This window comes from Nematolebias whitei, chromosome 3 (genome assembly GCF_014905685.2).
Source record: "Nematolebias whitei isolate Nwh7 chromosome 3, NemWhi1, whole genome shotgun sequence".
Taxonomy (NCBI): Eukaryota; Metazoa; Chordata; class Actinopteri; order Cyprinodontiformes; family Rivulidae; genus Nematolebias; species Nematolebias whitei.
The window spans coordinates 24,750,759-24,760,211 of record NC_056500.1 but is presented as its reverse complement, the minus strand read 5'-3'; positions in this window follow the sequence as shown (position 1 = coordinate 24,760,211).

Below are 9,453 nucleotides of genomic sequence, written 5' to 3'. Positions count from 1 at the left end.
CAGTACACTCACTTTTTGCCCCGCTCCTCTCAGGAAGGAGGTTAAGGAGCATTAAGTGTAAAACCACTAGACTGAGGAACAGCTTCTACCCTGAAGCTGTTAGACTCATGAATCTCTAACCAGGATAATCACTGAAAAATCGCATCATGTTGCTGCTGATCATCATTTTGCTGTGTTCATTTGTGCTCGTCTGCTCACACAGACTCATGTGCACGCTGCTGTTCGGTGTATTGTTTTTATGCTATTTTATGCTGCTAGTGCTTGGTGTATTTTTATTATAGTTTTTCTTGGTTCATATCTTACTGCTGTTTTTCTTTTACATTTTGATACTTTTGTTGGATGTAACTGGGATCCTGTATAATTTCATTCCACCACATGTACCACATGTGGTGGAATGACAAATAAAGAACCTTGAATCCTTGAGTCCTTGAAGGGAAGTTGGTAATACCCTTCATCCATCAATGCATGTTGTGAGCACGATAACTTGAAAAGTAAGTCAGGTACCAGATTTCATTTTGGTGTGTGACTACATCTAGGTACAGAAAGGTCATTATTGAAAATTGGGTCACTACATCAACATCAAGATGACCACCACCATACTGTATATGCTGAAAATTATTCCATGGCGGTCAGGGCCACCATTGGCAACCCCCTATCTCACCATTGTGCCTGGTCGTGGATAAAATTTCTCCCTCCACTTATTAGGATCTGTCACTCTGTGAGGCCTTTGACAAGCTAAAAGAAAAAATACCTCTGTTTTTCTACACAGTGTAACTCCTCTACTTATGGCTTTTCCCTTTTCAGAGGTCGCCACAGCAAGTCATCTTCATCCATCTCATTCCCTCCAACTACCTCCTGTAACTCCTGCCCACTTGAATGTCTTGCACTAAATACAAACCGATTCCAAAAAAGTTGGGACACTAAACAAATTGTGAATAAAAACTGTATGCAATGATGTGGAGATGGCAAATGTCAATATTTTATTCGTAATATAACATAGATGACAGATCAAAAGTTTAAACTGAGAGAATGTATCATTTTAAGGGAAAAATCTGTTGTTTCCAAATTTCATGGCGTCAACAAATCCCAAAAAAGTTGGGACAAGTCCATTTTTACCACTGTGTGGCATCCCCCCTTCTTCTTACAACACTCAACAGATGTCTGGGGACAGAGGAGACCAGTTTCTCAAGTTTAGAAATAGGAATGCTCTCCCATCCATCCATCCATTATCTTTACCCGCTTATTCCATTTTGGGTCACGGGGGTCGCTGGTGCCCATGTCCAGCAATCACTGTGCGAGGGGCGGGGTACACCCTGGACGGGTCGCAAGTCCATCACAGGGCCACATAGAGACAAACGAGACAAACAACCGTTCACTCTCTCATTCACACCTAGGGACAATTTTAGAGTTACCAATCAGCCTAACATGCATGTTTTTGGTCTGTGGGAGGAAACCGGAGCAGCCGGAGAAAACCCACGCATGCACGGAGAGAACATGCAAACTCCACCCAGAAAGGCCCCTGGACCGGGGTTTGGACCAAGGACCTGCTCGCTGAGAGGCAGCAGCTCTACCAGTTGCGCCACCGTGCTGCCTGGAATGCTCTCCCATTCATGTCTAATACAGGCCTCTAACTGTTCAATCGTTTCGGGCCTTCTTTGTCGCACCTTCCTCTTTATGATGCGCCAAATGTTCTCTATAGGTGAAAGATCTGGACTACAGGCTGGTCATTTAAGTACCTGGATCCTTCTCCTACATAGCCATGATGTTGTGATTGCTGCAGAATGTGGTCTGGCATTATCGTGTTGAAAAATGCAGAGTCTTCCCTGAAAGAGATGACATCTAGATGGGAGCATATGTTGTTCTAGAACCTGAACATAGTTCTCTGCATTAATGGTGCTTTTCCAGACATGCAAGCTGCCCATGCCACAAGCGCTCATGCAATCCCATACCATCAGTGATGCAGGCTTCTGAACGGAGAGTTGATAACAACTTGGGCTATCCTTGGTCTCTCTGGTCCGGGCGACATGGCGTCCCAGTGTTCCATAAAGAACTTCAAATCGTGACTCATCTGACCACAGAACAGTCTTCCATTTTGCCACACTCCATTTTAAATGACCCCTGGCCTAGTGCAAACGTCTGAGCTTGTGGAGTTTGCTTAGAAATGGCTTCCTCTTTGCACTGTAGAGTTTCAGCTGGCAACGGCGGATGGCACGGTGGATTGTGTTCACTGTCGATGCTTTCTGGGAGTATTCCTGAGCCCATTCTCTTATTTCCTTGACAGTGGCATTCCTGTTTGAGGTGCAGTGACGTTTAAGGGCCCGGAGATCACGAGCATCCAGTAGAGTTTTACGGCCTTGACCCTTACACACAGCGATTGTTCCAGATTCTCTGAATCTTTTGATGATGTTATGCATGGTTGATGATGATAACTTAAAAGTCTTTGCTATTTTACGCTGGGTAACACCATTCTGGTATTGTTGCACTATCTTTCTGCGCAACAATGGTGGAATTGATTATCCTCTTACCATCTTGGCTTCTGAGAGACACTGACACTCTGAGAAGTTCTTTTTATACCCAATCATGTTGTCAATTGATCTAATTAGTGTTAATTGGTCTTCCAGCTGTTTGTTATATGCTCAATTTCCTTTTTCCAGACACTTTTTGCTACTTGTCCCAACTTTTTGGGGATTTGTTGACACTGTGAAATTTTGAATCAACATATTTTTCCTTTAAAATGTTACATTTACTCAGATTAAACTTTTGATCTGTCATCTATGTTATATTACGAATAAAATATTGACATTTGCCATCTCTACATCATTGCATTTAGTTTTTTATTCACAATTTGTTTAGTGTCCCAACTTTTTTGGAATCTTGTTTGTACAAGATTTACTTCATTCTCTGTTCAACTCCAGTCCGGAAAAACACTCATCATGAAAACTAGACATTCACTATTCAAATCTGTCACAATCAGTGTGGGGAGTTGGACCCAGATAAGGAGAGCTCAAAATAGAACAAAACATTTATTTTAACAAAACCAAAACAAAAAGATGATGTGGTGGCAACGACTTACAAACGTCAGAAGCAAAACAACACAGAGAAGCACGAGGAGGACCGAGACATATGGGGAAACCAATGCAGTGAGTTGCTGCTGGGATGGTGGTAAGAGACCGTTAAAAAAATCAAACTGAGTGAGAGTGAAAATGGGAACAACTAGGCTGGGGACAGGTGGGGGGTGGGGGGCGGGGGCACTGAGAATTAGGCTTACTGAGGGTGAATAGAAGATGGCACAAAAGACACTGGGAAACAACACAAGACCTAAACCGAAATACTCAAAATAAAACTATCCATCCATCCATTTTCTTTACCCGTTTATTCCATTTTGGGTCACGGGGGTCGCTGGTGCTCATGTCCAGCAATCACTGTGCGAGGGGCGGGGTACACCCTGGACGGGTCGCAAGTCCATCACAGGGCCACATAGAGACAAACAGGCCAAACAACCATTCACTCTCTCACTCACACCTAGGGACATTTTAGAGTTACCAATCAGCCTAATATGCATGTTTTTGGATTGTGGGAGGAAACCGGAGTGCCCGGAGAAAACCCACGCATGCACGGAGAGAACATGCAAACTCCACCCAGAAAGGCCCCTGGATCGGGGTTTGAACCAAGGACCTGCTCGCTGAGAGGCAGCAGCTCTACCAGTTGCGCCACCGTGCTGCCCCAAAATAAAACCCTAACACTGAAATACAAAATCACAAAATATCCAAACTGAACAGGAAATCACATCAGCACCCAAAGGACAAAAATAAATCAAGAAAGGACACAAAGATAAAGTACAAGGCACTGTCAAGCTCAGGTACTCAGGTATCCCTCAGCAACAGGCACACTGACTTGTCATTAAACTGTCATTTAGGGGTCACAAAAAACACCTATACAGTGTCACTGACTTCACAGAGTTCAGTCTTTGAGCAAACACTTGTAAAAGTCCTGAATGCTGACAGTTGTCACAACAGAAAGTTATTCAGACTGATTTCCTCTGGTTCACATCATGTTATCGCTTCAAATTACCACAGCTGACGCAGAACTCATCAGAACAAACACTAAACCAAAGAGAAACTTGTCATAACATCCTGAATGTACTTTGGTTAATAAAATCTAAAAAAACAAAAAGAAAAGAATGATAATTTGCATATTGAGATGACTTCTATAATTCTTTTAGCCGCCGTACCTTCAGAACATTTCCAAGAGTTGCTCTTCAATCAGCCAGCACGTGAGCAGACTTGTTCTTTTAAGCCTCAGATGTAAGAAGTGTTCAGTTTGTGTTGGCTCGCATCACTTCAGTGGGAGCTCCTGCATCCAGGCTCAGGTTGCGTTCAGACTACCAAATGGATGAAAGCAGTCCAGAACCCCTCCGAAGGTGCACAGTGATGGAGTTCAAGCCTGTATTTAACACAGTCCAATCAAAAGCTCAAAACCGCTTCAAACCTTTTTAAATGACAGGTCTGAAGAAGCTCAACGAGCGCTGAACACAGACTCGACAGCTTCGTTTTCATTATAGCTGTAATTTATTTCTTGCTTCGTGTTGTTTGTGTTCATGTGTCTGTTGATTAGCAGTTGTTTACATGAAGCACTGGATGACCTTTAATGAAAATTGGAAAAAGAAACAATTTAACCTTTGGGAACAATACAGTTCAAGAAGCACCACAGACAGCTGAACTTAAAAAAATGCTATAAATCATTCATCAAAGTTCATGCTCAATAATCCAGGTAAAAAAAATCCACCAAAGTTAAGTCAGGTCCTCTAGACAGTTTCTTTTTTTTAAACGTTTCATCTTTCATCTAAAAGACTTCATCAGGTTAGGTCAGGGTTTGAACCTCTTTGGTCATGGCTGCCTCAGACGAGTCGGTGGGGGAGAGGGTGGACTCCAGAAACCAGCTCATCACCATCAAACTGGTTGGCTCACTATGTGAATGTGCTACTTATAAGACTGAGTTTTTTGTGGCTCCTCAGACTGAAGAAGTCTTTTGGATGAAAGACAAAACGTTTCAACAAAAAAAAAAGAAACCATCCAGAGGACCTGACTTAACTTTGTAATAAATCAATCAGTTTTACAGATCTTGATATTGAGGGCAGCTGTGGCTGAGTGGTAACAGCAGTCGTCCTCCAATCAAAAGTTGGGTGTTTGATTCCACCAGCAGTAGTCACATGCCAAAGTGTCCCTGGGCAAAACACTGAACCCTGCATTCCCTCCGATAATGTGTGTCCCATCAGTGCATGAATGTGGTAAAGCAGCGATTATCTAGTAGAGTGCTGTATGAATGGGTAAATGAGCTTTTCTCCTCTCGCTCTCGCTCAAGACAGATGCTTCTCCTCTCCCTCCCCCTGTTCTCCCTTTCCCCCTGCCTCTGCTCTCTGTGTGTCTCGGAGCTCCTGTTACACATCTCCCAAATGAAAAATATTATTATGGATCTGATGAGCTGGACTTTCAATGAAATCGACAAAATCTTTTCAACAAAACGACAGGATCCTGGAGAACCCTCTTGCCCGGCTGAGACTCACACTGCGGGGTACATCAGAGATCAGCCGATGTGTCTCTCAATTCTGTCTAAGGAGGACACTGAAGACGTTTATATTTTGGATTTATGATAGCAGGGGTTCTGCTCCATGGCATCAGCGGGGCTCTGTTTTACCAACTTGAAGAAGACTTTGGCAGCTGTTTCCGTCATGGCAAAGCTTCAGAGTCTGTGTTTGGTACATGCTATGAGGACTCAAAATCAGCTGATTAACGAGCTAAACCATAAGATGGAGACGATTTGTGAGAATCGCAGGCCATCGGCTTTAGGACTCGACAACATGTGGGATCGACCTTGGGGATGCTCATAACACGGATCAGTGGAGAGGAATATCCATAAATCTGGCCATTTTGGATCGAGAAAGTTCCAGCAGGACTCAAGGCTGACTAGAAAAACAGTCTGCCTGAAGAAAATCAACAATTATGGCTTATCTGAATCTGACTCCCCTGTTTGGCCTCAGATACGAGCCGACTATCAAATTTCTCCTGGGACATGGGTAACTAGGGAAAAAGCTTTGTCTATCGCAACCCCCGCCCCGAAAACTTCTGTGCACGCTTAAAAGAACTGTGCCAGCTGACCAGCATCTTATCAGGACTATGGCCTATTATTTGAAAGTGCTCACCGACGAATCTCAACGTCTTGACGTCAAATGCATATGTAATGTGTTTATAACTGTGCTTACTGGTAGAGTTTTTTTGATGTGTCAAATCGTGTCCTGATAGGACAAGGTGTGAAGAGATCTTTTTAGTAGTACCACTATCCACCCCCTCATGGCCATTTCCCCTTTTCTATCTAAAAGTATTCTGATAAAGAATAAGGGGCCACGCTATGATAGCAGCAGCAACGTGCACTCCACCCATCTTTCAGACAACTGTACGAACATAATTTCACTATATCCTGGTACAATGATAATACAACTTATTCTGATTCTGAGGGCACATATTTTAGTGTAAAGTGCTTTGAGTATCTTCATAAGATAGAAAGGTGCTAAATAAGTACAGCCGATTTACCATTTACAGTTAATTTAATTTGGTGTGGATTATCCCAACATATAATCTGAGGCTGTAACTATAACTACCATTAATCTGTTTTGTCTGTTTTTCCTTCCACTGTCTCAAACCCTGCCTGTTAAGGCAGATGACCACCCATCCTGAGTGCTGGTTTCTCTCTGTTGATCCTTTACATTGGCACCCTGGTGCCTGCTGAGGGTATAGGAGGATTAGAGTAAAGTGAAGATTCAACAAAGTCTGCTGACTTGTTCAGGGTGTACTTCTTCTAAACTGCCTGAAACAAGCACTGACACATTCCCCCACTTCGGGCTCTGAACAGGATGAAGGGGATTTAGAAAACGAATGAATAATGTGAGAAAAAAGGGCTTACTGTATGTTGTGAACTGCCCACCCTTTCATGGTGTTGTTATGGAATTAACCCCAGTTTTAAACAGCTTTCACTTGTCGCGAACAATGTTTTAGTTTTTTTGTTTGTTTGTTTTTTTACAAACTTTGTATTGAATAAAAATGAAAATGTAACACAAAGTGTGTAAATGAACAAAATTGCTTTGTTTGTCTTTCAGTGCTTATTAGTTTTGACTGATGCCACAGTTTTATATTTTATTTTATAAATTTCTCTTTTTGGATCCAAACTATTTTGTACTTTCTTCAATCAACTCAATGTTTTATGGACAACCTCAATTCAGCTAATAGTAACTAGCTGAGATCATATGAAATTAATCTGTGTTAGTTTTGCTCACGGTTTTTTTATTTGTACTGGATTAAGGCCTACTCAAGTCATTCCAGGAAAGTGTTCTTAAGAGCTCTGAACTATTAAACAGCGCCAACTTTACTTTTTTAATACCACTTTAAAAACAATTGCTTCAGTTTTTATTTAGATCTACACATTTGACTTTATTAGTTGAATATATCATCAACAAGACACATCATGTCGATGGAAGGTTGGGTGCTTCTGAACCCAGTCAGGGATCTTTCTCACAGTCACGTTAAGTGAGATGAGTCAGATTTGAGATAATCTTGTCACACCCAGGGAAGACATGGAGTCCAACCAGTGAGACAGAGACGTTCAAACCACAACCAAGCCAACAATAACAAATGTTAACCACACACTTTTTCCAAATAAATATTTACCGTGCCTTTCACTGAAAGAAGCAACAGCTAACAGCCTTTTATGTAATGAAACTAATTTTATATTAAAATAAAATATAGCATGTCAATTGTCATATCTTGTTTTTATTTGTGTGTGTCCGTGTGGTGTTAAAGTCACAGTGTGCTTGATGTACGGTAAAGTCTTGGCTGCTGAGGTCACAGGAAGTCGGTGGGTTTGTCCACCAAACAGATGTGGGGGCAAAAGAAAGCCCTGACACTTTCTCTTCTGGGGCTTTATGTATGAAGACGTCATCTGGTCGTTACCAGATCCTAACATTATTCAACTGTAACTATGAGTGAACCGAAGCACACGACAGACATGTCCATGTGTCATCATTCACTGAACGAAAACAGAAGTGAAGGGCAGTACATGATCCAGTACTTTGTAGACCCATCAGTATCTCACTGGGCTGAGACAAAACACAAACGATCTTTACCAGCTACTTTTGGCTCAAATTGAGCTGGAAGTTCATGCAGATGTGTCGTTCAGGGAAATGGTTTCTCACACTTTTATGTCCTCAACTCCTCAACAGTGACTACCTTCACAGCAACAACTCTTGGAAATTGTGGAGGAATTTCAGCCCACTCTTCTTTCCAACGTTGCTTCAGTTCATTGAGGTTTCTTCAGCTCTGTGAAGGTCCACCACAGCCTTTCAGTCAGAATGAGGTTTTGGACTCTGGACCGTAGCAGCACCTTGACACCTTTTTATTGTTTGTACCCATTTTATTGTAGATCAGCTGCTGTGTTTGGAATCATGGTCCTGCTGGACCCAGTTTGAGCTCAGCTTGAGTTTGACTCACACTTGACTCCAGAGTCATTTTGTCAGAGGAGTCTATTCAATGACTGCAAGGAGCCCCAACCATAAACCCTCCATCATCGTACTGACAGCTGCTATGAGGTGGTTGTTCTGAAATGCTGAGTTTTGTTTTCATTAAGCATGGTGCTGTGCATTATGGGTAGAGAACATTGTTCCAGAAATGCTGTAGTTCATTCAGATGAAACTTTATAAACCCAAGCAGTACTCTTGTTTTGTTTGTAGACCAAATGGTTTTTCTCCTGCAAGCCTTCCAAACAAGTTGTACTTGTTCATGCGGATTTTTATTTATCCTGCCATGACCTTTGACCTTCAACCTGCTTACTGATAGAGTCTAAGAATTTTTATAATTTTTCCATGATCTGATCTTGGGGTGAGCTTGCCACTCCTGAGAAGACTAGCAGCAATCTTAAATGTTTTTCGCTTATAAATAATATTTTTCTCTGCAAAATGTTGGACTCTAAATAGTTTGGAAAAAAGCTTGGGGAATTCCAAATTGATGGGCAACAACAATTGCTTCTGTGATGTCCCCGCTGATGTCTTTCCATCCTGGTGTTGTATTCACACCTGCATGCTCCAAAACAGCAAACCACATCTGAGTTCAAAACTGTGATCAGGCCTCAAAAACAAATGCAGCACAGAACAAACTGGACTGGAAAAAGTTTTAATATTATGCATGATTTGTACTATTAGGTTTTATTTTACTACTGCGCACACTGTTGCACAATTTAACACATTAGGACAATGATGATGATGTCCAGTATGTATAGTACGATCTCATCTGATCTTATTTGTAAATGAGCTGTGAACACCATCTTGAAAGAAACTGTATATATTCATCAAAGTCCATGCTCGATAATCCAGGTATACAATCCAACATTTTTCAGTCAGGTCATCTGGAC